Raw genomic sequence first — 13,546 nt, forward strand, 5'->3', positions numbered from 1 at the left:
ACATCATAAGAGACCACTGTTTCATCCCCCATAATGATGTCTCTCACCTCTGTAAAGTATTTAAAACGGGACACACGTCTCAGTTGGGAGCCAGCTTGTTTATTCCGCAATGTGAACAGAGGGACAGAACAGACTGCAGTTACGCAAGGCAAACACAATATTGTAACGTGCATGGATAAGAAGACACGCTGGCCGCCGGCTTGCGTGCCTGATCCTTTAGTCGAGCGGTTAGCGATGTCTCCTGCGGTGCGGGCGATACGGGTTCGCTTCCCGGCCGCGGCAGTTCCTGTGGTTGCGTTGTCCCCTGAATTCGCTACAATATGTTACAATTCTCCTCTTACACAAAATTAAACATTCTATAGCATATCCCTCCGAAAGATGGTCTGACACCTGAACTGAGGATTTTAGATTTAATGGAAATCCCAAAACCAACATAAGAGCTAGTTACAAAAACACAAACGACAAATAGCAAGCATTACCATAGCCTAACACTAGCTCACATTAAGCTAATGCTAACTCGATTAAACAAACGTTAAGTGCAGAAATTTGTTCACTGGTGTGTGAGTCAATGATTGCACAGGCTTGTAACAAAAAAAAAAATGCTGGTTTATTAAAACAACAATAACCAGGTGACATGAGGCCGATCGCGTTACATACCGAGTCTACTTGTGTATCAGAACATAGTAGATCCCAGAACACATCGATTGATCCCAAGCTACTACGGTATTACGTAAGGGCACATGTGGGTATCTGTCATTTCATGTGATTAGAGTGACAAGCAATTGTGGCAAGAAACATAAGGCGATATAACCAGGACAGAAAGTTATTAGAAGATGAACTTGTTTATGCTCAAAGGCAGGATAAAGTCAGCGTAACCACTGAAATGTTAAAACGACCATTAGAGTGTCAGACATCCGTGCATAGATAGAATGAGTGAAGACATCCTTGCATAGCTAGACTGAAGACATGCTCCTTATATGTTATAAAAATGTACTGATCATCACTACCAGAAGCAGTGGCAAGGGGCAGAGGGAAACCCACGAAAAGATCTAAACATAATGGTATAAAAAGGGTAAGGCTTTTATTATACTTCAGTTGCTTTGCAGACCGACTCAGATTTTGTTGATACATCAATAAAAGTCTTATTTTGAAGGATCCTCGTCTCATTGACCGTTTTGCAATTTCTCTGTATCATTGGCCACCACAATACGGTGGCTCATACAGGACAAACAACACAATCATTTAGCCAAGAGTATTGTAGCGAATTCGGGGGGCAGCCCGGAACTGCCGCTTCCAGGACGCGACCCGGATCTCCCGCACCACGGGCGACAATGTTAACCAGTCGACTAAAGGGTCTACTGGACCCGTTAGCCAAGGGCTAGCGACAGGGGTGTAGCACAAAATTCTGGGCGCTATACATAAGCAGTCTCTGTGGGCTCCTTTCCTCTTTTGTCTCTCGCACATCACTTTTTTGAGTTCTAGTATTCTGTATAGTATATAGGATTTACAATCACAGTACATTAATCTATTTGATCCTAACTTAACCTAACCTTAACCTAACTTAAGTATCTTGCAGTGACTGAAAAAATATATAGCTTCACTTCAAACTTTGATGCACCTTAGGGTACTGATGCTGACACCCATGATGTTTATTCCACAGTAAATGCCCACTGACGGGACTTCTTGTTCGCAAAGTCATCAATTAGTTCTTTAAAGTCCAATTGTTTTGCTAATCGGCTTTCAACTGAGAGTAGTGCCTGGCTGTTCAGCCTCTCCCGGGACATCGTTGATCTGATCTTTGCTTGTGCTTGTATCGGCAGTCACTAGCGACAGGACTAGATGAGCTGCACTGAGAGACGCTCATGAGGGCGGACTAAACCATTTTGCACCTTTTGTAAGGGGTGACCTCAGAGAGGGGTGAGAGGGGCCTCAGAGAGCCTCCGCTATTTTCTTTAAATCCCTCAACCGATGTATCGAGTGAATTTTAACTGAAGTTGTGACACTAATTAATTAGAAATAAAAAATGTGCAAGCAAATTTTTAACTCCAGGCTCAGTCAGACAGTAGTTGACAGTACGGCTGTATGCACTGCACCTGGTTAGGGTTGCCAACCGTTCCTTAAAAGAAGGAATCGTTCCTTATTTTATACATATATATATATATATATATATATACACACGTATGTGTGTGTGTGTGTGTGTGTGTAGTGTAAGGCACATTATATTTGTTATGCCCGCACCGCCCTGTCCATCCAACCCCCGTCCCTGTCCCCTGTTCCTTATTTCCATTTCAAGGAGTTGGCAACCCTACCTGAGCTTCTCCAGTAAAGTTCTGCGTTTGTTTAAGATAAGATAAGATACTTTATTGTCATTGTGTACACACAACGACATTTCGTCTGGTGACTCTCAGACCAGCAGCACTAGACAAGGTAAATGATTAGAAAAAACAAACAAAAAAACCCAAGATAAAAACAAGAACAAACAACATTTAGTATAAATAAGTGAGGTAGTAAAAATAAGTGAGGTAGCAAAAATGATGATAAGACAATAAAAGATAGCAGCGGCTTTTAAAGTTAAAAATAGTGCATGGGGTTATTGCACATAGTTCCGCATATTGCAGCGGCTTTAGTACCAGTTAGTTCTCAGCAGCTATAGGCAGATGTGTGTGTGTGTGTGTGGGGGGGGGGGGCAATGGAGGCTACAGCTCTGGGGAAGAAGCTGTTCCTCAGCCTGTTAGTCCAGGTTTTGATGGTGCAGTATCTTTTCCCTGATGGCAAGGGAACGAACAAACTGTGACCTGGTTGTGTTGCGTCTTGCTGATGTTGCTGGTTTTCCTCTGTAGGCGGTCAGCATACACAGCATCCAGGTCCAGGAGAACAGCTCCCACAATCCTCTGTGCTGTCTTTACCACCCGGGCCAAGTCCTTCCTATTCTCTCCTGTGCAGCCGGCATACCACACTGTGACACATTGACAGAGGATGCTTTCTGTTGTGCTTCTGTAAAAGTTGACCAGCAACTGAGAAGGGAGACCGGCTTGTTTAAGTTTCCTGAGGAAGAAAAGCCTCTGTTGTGCTTTCTTCACCAGGTGGGAGGTGTTGAGTGACCATGTGAGTTCTTTGGTTATGTGGATCCCCAGGAATTTGATGTTATCCACAATAAGCACCCCCTCACCATTTGTGTGCAGTGGGGGTGGGGTGGTCTTCCTGGATCTCATAAAGTCCACAACCATCTCCTTTGTTTTACTGGTGTTCAGGACCAGGTTATTGTCTGAACACCACCCAGCCAGATGTTGGACCTCCTCTCTGTACTGTCTCTTCGTTGTTGGTTATGAGTCCCACTATAGTGGTGTCATCAGCAAACGTCACTATAGTGTTGGAGGAGTGAATGGGGGTACAATCGTGGGTGAAGACGTTGAAGAGGCCTGGACTGAGCACACAGCCCTGCGGCACACCTGTGTTCAGGTTGAGGGTTGAAGATGTATGGTTACCTATCCTGACGTTTTGTGGTCTGTGAGTGAGGAAGTCCATAATCCATGAACAGAGCGAAGTGGTTAATCCTAGGTTTCTGAGTTTGTGTACCAGTTTATGGGGGATTCTTGTATTGAAAGCGGAGCTGAGTTCAATCAAAAGCATCCTGACATATGTGTTTGGATACTCCAGGTGGGACAGGGCTGTATGAAGTGTAATTGAGACTGCATCCTCCGTAGATAGGCAAATTGGTGGCTGTCCAGATCTGTGGGGACGATGTCCTTGGTGTGAGAGAGTATAATCCTCTCAAAGCACTCCGTAATAATTGGGGTCAGGGCAACTGGGCGATAGTCACTGAGGCAGTTGACTGCTGTCTTCTTGGGTGCAGGTACAGTGGTGGTGGATTAAAGGCAGGTGGGGACAACAGCCTGCCGTAAGGAGAGGTCAAAGGCTCGATGGTCACAGCAGCCAAAGATGGACATTCCATAACCAGAAACTCTTTTCTTTAAAAAGATCAGTGCTGAGACACAGGACACTCAAACAGATCCTGACGAGGATGGTAGTGACACTGTTACTGTTGCAACACCGAGGTATCCTTTCAGAAGCAATCGCCAGCGCCCGTCATACCTCAATGACTATGATTAAGATGGTGACCTGTAGGCCAAATGAATGAGTTTATTTGAACTTGAACTAAGACAATGTAGCATTTGAATTTTAAATTGTATGTTGAGTTGTGATTGAGAATTAATATTGCTATTGCAGATAGTAAATGAATCAGTTATGTCTCAGACCTTATAACCTGTTTGGGAAGACAGTGGTGTTAATCTTTTTTCTTTTTTTTTTAAAAGAAGCGATGTAATGTTCACGGATAGGTACAACCTATCGCCTGCAACCGCGCACGTGATAAGTCGGACCGACGGGGGAAAAAAGGACGAGGTCCCACCGAGATTTGAACTCGGATCGCTGGATTCAAAGTCCAGAGTGCTAACCATTACACCATGGGACCAGGTGGTACGTTCGCGCTTCCCCGATCCTATTTCAACGTGACCTGTTGCCGCGCGCCGTCGCGCGCCGTCGCCCAAGCTGTCGATCAAAACGTGTTAGTTTATGTTAATTAGGAGGCGCGTCTTCAATCTAGCTCGGCTAAAGCCACGGCGAACTAACGAACTACAAGCCCCCACGCTGCTGCGTGGTCCCTGTTTGCAGGATTCGCCGATGACTCCTGAGGAACCGTCCTTAATCTATTCACAGCCGAATCTCAGGCGTGCCCACGTGACGATGACCCGCGACCGAGTTTGACGTCGTCGTTTCGCTTTCCTGCCAGACGGGGGCGGAGTACAGTACAGCGTACTTGCACGTAATAAGTAAGCGGCATTTCGCGACGTCCACGTTATCTATAAAAAAACAAAAACAGATAAGAATAAAGAAAAGAGTAAAACCCCTGACCCCTCTGCTTTGTGTCGAAACGTGACGGACCCAGCCAGTTGGGACTGAACGCGTTCTTCCCTCCTCCTCCTCCTCGGGTTGGAAACAGGTGCGCCGTGGTAGTAAAACCAAACCGCCACATGGGTGCAGCAGAGGACCAAACGAGACAACTCCGAGCTGCTGAACTCTGGCTGCCTGCAGGAATACGTCCTTACTCTTACGTAAGGCATGTCCTATTACCTTGCTGCTGACGCCATCTGTGCGGATGTGCGTGTGTGTGTGTGTGTGCACGTATAGATCTATCTTTCCGCCAGCCCTACTTTAGTACGTGTTTCGATCCATTGTGTGATGAGTAGCCTTGATGATGTGCCTTTTCCTCGATGTAGGAAACCTTCAAAGGCCCCGCAGGGTCCTTGAATGCTCAGTGGAGCTGAGGCTTTTTTTTCTTCTTTCATCCTGTCTTCTTGTAGAAGCCTTGAAACTCGTTTGCCATTATTTGAACTTGTCCAAAGCTGCACTTTTTCAACTGCCGTCGAGTAAACGGAGCTGACAAATTCAGGAAAGCTACAAAAGAAGGGGAAAAAAAGGCCATACAATGAGGATAGGGTTATAGCACATTATGCACATGACAAACCAGGCCATAGAGATTAATCTGTAACTCAACTCAGGTGGTCTAAGGAAACGCCCCGTGAGGACGATTCCATCAGCCTGTACACGGCCTGCTTTACCCCTGATTATTACTTTTGTGGTACAATGGAAAGAGGCATTTTGCAGCATGTGAAAGTAAAACTCTCAGATTAGAGTAGAGGAGTGCACCCAGTAGGGTGCAGAGCTCCTCCAGGTCGCCCCTGCTCCAGTGTTTGGACTTGGAGACAAACCTACCGAGAGAAGGGAAATACACACACACACACACACACGCGCGCGCGCGCACACACACACACACACACACACACACACACACACACACACACACACACACACACACACACACACAGAAAAGCCAGCGTTGTTCCTGCCTTTAGAAGACGACTGAACGGGAAACATGCAACAACAAGAAAAAGTTACTCTACACTGAGGACGCTAGTGTGTTTCTAGGACAGAGCAATGGACTTCGCGAAGGAACTGACGCGACCGACACACGTCGTAAATAGTGACATGACGTGCACGTTGACGCGCAAATTACGCGCGGTAATTTTGACCGCTCATAGCCGTTTTAGGTGGATGTTATCACAACTTTTGGTGCAATTGATCTAAAACTAATTTCAATGAAAAATATGCAATTTTAAGAGCATTCACGGAGCGGCGGGTCTGTATCTTCCCCCCCACTAAGTTATTGTAAGCGGTTATTTTTTTTGCCCGGTGCGGGATTCAATACGGGATGTACTGCACCACAAGGCGACATCACTAATCGCTCAGCTAAAGGGTCAGACCCGTCAGCTAGGGACTAATGTGTCTTATTAGTAGTTTACAGTTGTCACCCTCCCCGGAAGCGCACCCTCGCGCTTTGTTATTCCCGCGCTCCGAAGAGACTTCTGAGGATCTGCACACTTCCGGATCCCACCGCTGCCACCAATGTAACCGGTTATTTTCTTGCCCGGTGCGGGATTCGATACGTGGTGTATTGCACCACAAGGCGACATCACTAACCGCTCGGCTAAAGGGTCAGACCCGTTAGCTAGGGACTAATGTGTCTTATTAGTAGTTTACATTATTAAACTTCGAAAATCCAAAACGGTCAAAATGACCGCCTTGGTCTCAAGCTAAAAAAAAAACCTACCACATAAAAACGTTTGCCTGTCAGTCTGTGGATGCGCAGCCTCCTAGGTGGACCCTCACACGAAAACGGCCAAGTCTGCTGTGACATGACAGAGATCAGGCTACCATAATGTCAAAGCCCTTATCAAAAGACTTCAGGTGGGTTTCACCGTCACGGTGTTCATGACATAAAATGAATCAAGGCGAATGGCTGCTCTGCTGCCTGACGTTCATTCAGCGAACCACGGTAAGGAAACATAGCCCAGCCATGGGAAACGTTTTATTGTAGCTTCTGAGCTGATTTCCAACTGTGGCTGGTTAATCCTGCTGCTCTGGACATTCCATGTTTATAGCGGAGTTTTAGCGCCGGAGACTAGGGGCACTTCCGCGTGGCGGCGAGGTGAAGAAGGCGAGTTAAAAAAATTTTGGTTCATCCCGTGCTCCTCCAGTTCTCGCGCACATCACCTTCCGGACTCGTAGCGAATACCAAGTGTTTTGGTTTTTGACGCTGTCGCTGCCCGACCCTATAGTCAGCCGGAGGTGTGAGTCGCGCGTGCGCGCGGCTGGCTCAGCGCGGGCAGCGTTGGCTGAGCGAGAGTGAAAGGAGAGAGGGAGCGGCGATAGGGGAGACCCGAAGTTATTTCAAGGCTTTGAATCACTGCAAACGTGACAGCGTCTTCATCGTACTGTAACGTGCACGGATAAGAAGACACGCTGGCTACCGGCTCGCGGGTCTGACCCTTCAGTCGAGCGGTCAGCGATGGCTCCTGCGGTGCGGGCGATACGGGTTCGCTTCCCGGCCGCGGCAGTTCCTGTGGTTGCTTCCCGAATTCGCTACGATACACTCATAGCTGCACACAGAATAGGCTGATGGGTCCAGCAGTTTTGGGAGGTTAGTCGCGCACGCGCACGCGCACGCACGACCGAACGCGTAATCCCTCCAGGCAACCGCCTAGCGCAGATAATTACTGCGTTATAGGTAAGGTTACAGATCCCCATGGTTGGGCTGGCCCACCCTGTCTGTCTAATTGTAGTGGAAATCCCAGTACAAAGTAAACCACCACAGACCGGGGCCATGCACAGACGCTTAAAGGGGCAGGGACAATGGGCAATAAAAAAAAAATCCCCCCCCCCCTTTCATCCCCTGTCCTCCCGAGGACACTGTATTATTCATTGCGTTGTTGGCTACAGTAGGAGTACGTATCTTTATCACATGAATAGGCAACCTACAATAATACTCGTGTTGCGATGGCATCCGGGTGGTGGTGGCGGGGGGGGGGGGGGTTAGCATAGCAGACAAGAGAGAGGTGGCGTGGCTGGTTGAGATCAGGCTGTTTCCGATCCAACGGGGGGCGCTCCGCAGAGAGGAGTTCTTGGACACGTGAGCATTGAGGACTGCACACAGAGGTCACCCGGAGGGCCCGAAATCTCGGCAGATTCAGTGGAGGGAAACAGTTATCTTATTCGCACTGAAATGTTGAGATCTTCGTCAATTCCTCCGGAAGCGCTGTCTTGCACTGAGGCCACACTGTTTGGTTTTTCACTCAGATAAACGTGGACGTTCACATTTACCCTTGAAAAGCGTATGGATTCCCTAATGTCCATATTTCAGCACCCTTTGCAGTTTTTTTACCATATCTATACCTCCACAAATAATTGATTGAATTAGCCTAAGAAAAGTAAAATAGTACGAATTAACTAGATGTTTGCGTCCCTGCATGTTTTTTTAGCTGCATTATATGCCGTCCACCAACTTCTCCCCCCCTCTAATCGGCCCAAAATGCCCGTTTTTAAAAATTCTTACAACAAATCCCTTTTTGATCCTCTGTGGTGGTGCTGATTTGGTCCGCAGCCAATTCTGGTTCTGTCAGCGACTCTGGATTGTTTTGTCATCATTTTCCAAGGCTGTATCATTATACAGCTTGTGAAAACTGCAGCGGCCACTCACTCCCTCCCTCCCTCTCTTGGCTTTCACCGAATGGCTCCAAGCCAGCCCATACAGCTCCTTCCATCCATAGCTTGAGCGGGAGGTGATGTGAGGATACATTGCCCCGATGCCCCGGGGCTTAGGCTATACTAACAGCTTAACGGGCAGACGCACACGCCTGCCATCACAATCTGCCCAGCACGTGAGCCCTTCGCTCCCACTTGGCCTGCTGCTCCTCTAGCCTCATTAGAGTCTGGGACCCGTGCACACACACACACACACACACACACACACACACACACACACACACACATGCTTGCATGCAACACAAAGCAACACACACACACACACACACACACAGATAACCCTTTGACCCACGAACACGGCTTGGTAGAGGATCATTATGTGTTGGACTTTGGATACACCAGCAACAGCAGGACACAACGGAAATCAATTCCCCCGGGTAGAAGCCCCCCTATAGGGCTTTCAGGGTTGTGTTAGTCTATACCTGCTTGCCAGGTGTAGCTCAACCAAACAACAAGCAACATTTCTTTTTTTGGGGGGTGGGATTTTCCCCATTTTTCTCCCCAATTGTATCCGGCCAATTACCCCACTCTTCCGAGCCGTCCCGGTCTCTGCTCCACCCCCTCTGCCGATCCGGGGAGGGCTGCAGACTACCACATGCCTCCTCCCATACATGCAGAGTCACCATCTGATTTTTTTCACCTGACAGTGAGGAGTTTCACCAGGGGGACGTGGCATGTGGGAGGATCACGCTACTTCCCCCCAACAGGGATTCGAACCGGCAATCCCCGCGTTGGTAGGCAACGGAATAGACCGCCACGCCACCCGGCCGCCCAAGACAGCATTTCTGTAATCATATTTCTCTGTTATTCTTTTATTTCAATTCTACCTAAAGACCCAGAATAACAAATTCTACTCCTCGTGTTACCTGCTACAGCCGCCCGTCAAATAAGTTCCCTCGTGCGAACACGTCATTCAAAAGATATATATATATACGCCATCATGCTACACCTGTCAATCAAGGTTATCGTGTTCACAAACATCAACTAGCTCACTATCCCGTCAATCAACCAAGAGGAGTTGGCCCCGATCACCAGACACAATCATTCTCTTGGTAGGGGAGCCAAAAATCCCAGGCAACTGATGTAAAGACGGGCGGGCTCTGGACACACACACACACACACACACACACATTCCCATACAGTCTTATATATGTATTATATTTTCAGGATGACCCACCATAATCCTGGTCTGTGTAAATTGACCTAAATCCCATTTTAGTGATAATCTCAATTTCAGCATGGCTGAAGCGTCCGCTGCCCCGGCCCTGCACTCAGAACAGACCCCGCCGAGGTGAATCGGGTTGTGTGGCCTGCTGGGAGCCTGCAAATTGTAAATAGATTGCATTTGTAAAGCTCTTTTCTCGCTACAACAGGCATTCAAAGCGCTTTACAATCAATGAATGCCTCACATTCACCCACCCACCGCGCGCGCACACGCACACACACACACACGCACGCACACCAGCGGCGGTGTCAGCCATGCAAGGCGCCAACCAGCTCATCGGGAGCAGTTAGCGGTTCGGTGTCTTGCTCAACGACACGTCGTCATTTCTGCAAGGAGGAGCCGAGGATCGAACCGGCGACCCTCCAGACAACCTGCTCCACCTCCTGAGCCACTGTCGCCGCCACACAAGGTGTGTGTGAGTGTGTGTGTGTGTGTGTGTGTGTGTGTGTGTGTGTGTGAGAGAGAGACAGAATGGCCTATACAACATGCAGAGCAAGCGGAAAAGGAAGCTGGCGGTTCCATATGTCACCTCGTCCGGTTTCCATTCAGTAAGTACCCAGCTAGTTTCCTTTGTCCATGAGAACACCCGTTTGTGTCGCTTTGTGTTATCGAGGAAGCAACTTGATAACATTGAGTCATTTATATTCATTCATTACACTAGCATGGTCCAATTCAGGGTACTAGCCTAGCAGAAAGCAGGAGGCACCTTGGGTAGGTCAACTGTCCAACAAACACACACATGCGCATGCACACACACACACCTAAATGAGAAGAACATGTGAACTCCATACAGAGGGATTAGGATGGAGCTCCAAGATCCTCTTTCTGTGAGGCAACAGTGTTAAATACCAAGTCATCCATCCATTATCCAAACTGCTTATCCTTACTCAGGGTGGCGGGGATGCTGGAGCCTATCCCAGCAGTCACTGGGCAGCAGGTGGGGGAACACCCTGGACAGGCCACCGGACCATCACAGAGCCGACACACATTCACACCTAGGGACAATTTAGTACGGCTGATTCACCTGACCTACATGCCTTTGGCCTGTGGGAGGAAACCGGAGCAACCGGAGGAAACCCAGGCACACACGGGGAGAACATGCAAACTCCGCACAGAGGACGACCCCCCAAGGTTGGACTACCCCGGGGCTCGAACCCAGGACCTTCTTGCTGTCAGGTGGCCGCGCTAACCACTGCACCACTCTGCCGCCCCAACAAGTTGGCTGTAGGGTGGCGCCATGGTGGTGGTTGACTAAACAAGTTGTTATCAAACAAATGATAGGTCAGATTTCCCTTTACTTGACCAGGTTGTAAAAGCGGTCCAGATTCCTGTAGGCTTAAACTCATTCCTACTAAGGGGTTTCTGTTACAAAATCCCAGTTTGAAGCCTGGAAGAAATCCAGACAGCATCACTGGTCAGTGGGTCACTGGGAGTCAGTGGCTATTTCACAAGATTTAGTTTTAGATGCTTTTGACCTTGGCTCTTATGTAACGCTGTGCAGTTAATGGGCCAGCTAAAAGGTGAGGCTGGTCCTCCACCGGGACAAGTTCTTCATCACGCAGATACTTGAATGTACCGTCAGTACCTATTCAAAACCACATAGTATTTATTCAGGATAGCGGTTTTATTTCTTTGTTAGCCTGGGCGCTGCTAGTGCTATCTGTGGCCCTGGAGGACCTGATCATAAAGGAATGGGTCAGCTGAAGGAAGATGGGAAATAAGACACTACACCATCAAGGTGGTGTGGTTCTGAAACCTCACACTGTTACCACTTAAAGCAAAGGGACAAGTAGGCGTGGCTTAAAGCAAGGAGACAGCAAGATTTTCAGCAAGAAGTGCTCAGATGAGTAATGCATCCTGTTCACAGCACTATATATAGCACTGTATACAGCACTAGGTATATAGAGCACTATATACAGCACAGTATACAGCACTATATATGGCATTATATATACAACACTATATACAGCACTATATGCAGCACTGTATACAACACTATATACAGCACTGTACACAGCACTATATACAACACTATACGCAGCAGTAAAAGGCCAGAAACAGATTGCTCAGGGTTTAAAAGCCTTTGAGATTCACGCTGATCATGTATTTTTTTCCCAGTCCATCAACAATTCATTTTAATCTTGCAGTCAGTGAAGAGGAAATCCATTTCTTTGTAAATCATGTCACTTCTTAAGCCGTCAACTATTCAGCAAAATCACTGGACGCATTGACTCATTCCAGCACCACTGTAGATTTACACTACCACTGTCAGAAACGTCTTTGTATGACAGAGTGAATGGGGTCCTCACTCTGGTTAAAACCAAACAAACCTCTCCAGAGCATGACTTCTCTTATTAAGGATGGTTGAAAGGCCCTCAGCCACCACAGAGTTGTCTTCCGACGTCCTCTCGCTGAGACCTCATACTTGGAACTGATAACCATTCTTGGACCTTGAGGCCATAAATCCAAGTGTTTGGACACAGCCGACGTGTCTTAGGCACTAATCCGTCAATGATCCAATCACTTACCTGCCATAACCCGGGAAGGATTACAGCCCCAGACTTTGTAAACCAGCCAGAGGACAGGTATTCCAGGACAGAGATTCCAGGAGGACTCATGTCACGGCATCCTACGCGGGGGTTTCCACCAAGGCCATCTCCCTGGTGGGTAGTAGGGTTGAATCCTGTGGATTGTGATCTCAGAATTAAGCGGGTATTTCTCACCGAAATACACCTCCTCTTCCCGGAAACATTAACTGCTGGAACCTGGGAATTTTATCCCCCCCCCCCCACCCCTCATTCCCATGAGCAGATCCGAGTGAAATGGAGTTGTGAAATGACTGACCTACGTGTCTACATCTGCCCCCTTTACGTTATCTTGGCTTCTCTTTGTTGCTCCTTCCTAACTCTGTGTGTGTGTGCTGGCCAGAGGTACGACCGAGTCATTGTTTTCCAAGTCACAATTAAGTCTCAAGTCTTGGCATTCAAGTCCAGAGTCAAGTATCAAGTCAGAACAGACAACTGCCAAGTCAAGATGTACAAGTCCTAATGAGTTTCAAGTCTTACAGTTTTTCACACTTGTTTACACATTTTGTGAATCGTTGGCTCACTTTCTCTAAACACCAAACCACAAACCTCTACAAATCTCTAGCAAAAGCAAACACTGCACTCAAAACTGTTTTATCGCTTTACAAAATGGGTTTTTTTTTGCATCAAAATGACACACACACACACACACACATGAACAGAGCTTTCCACCAGCCAACAACACACCCATGTGCTCAACAGCAACAAACAATCCCCACTAGTCTGAGTACGTCATCAGTAGGTTTGTGCCTTTTGCATTTCCAGTGTTACGCAGTCGCCGGTTGTATAAGATATGCAATTCGGTAACAAAAACTTTTATTTTTTTCTTTCTGAAATGCAGTATTGTGGGACGCCTGCGGCTTGTATACAACACTTCACATACCCCACAGGAGAAAATCAGGGAAACCATTCAGTAAGATAAAGAGTTTTCTATAAAAATGAATTAAAAGGCTCATTTTTTTCCCCATACTCTAAACACAAAAAGACAGGAACAAATGCAAACTGCAAGAACAAACAAATTGGGCTGCATCCGGCCTCCTGTTTTGGTCTGACAACAGCAGCTCATCTGCATAACAAG

The 13,546-nt window shown here is 47.5% G+C and overlaps 1 non-coding gene across 1 annotated transcript; it reads right to left on the minus strand.

The window, feature by feature from the left end:
• Positions 1-4,399: 4,399 nt before the first annotated feature.
• trnaq-uug (transfer RNA glutamine (anticodon UUG)) lies at positions 4,400-4,471 on the minus strand. Its single transcript has one exon. It is a non-coding gene; the product is annotated as a tRNA-Gln (tRNA).
• Positions 4,472-13,546: the final 9,075 nt, after the last annotated feature.

This window comes from Lampris incognitus, chromosome 2 (genome assembly GCF_029633865.1).
Source record: "Lampris incognitus isolate fLamInc1 chromosome 2, fLamInc1.hap2, whole genome shotgun sequence".
NCBI classification, from domain to species: Eukaryota; Metazoa; Chordata; class Actinopteri; order Lampriformes; family Lampridae; genus Lampris; species Lampris incognitus.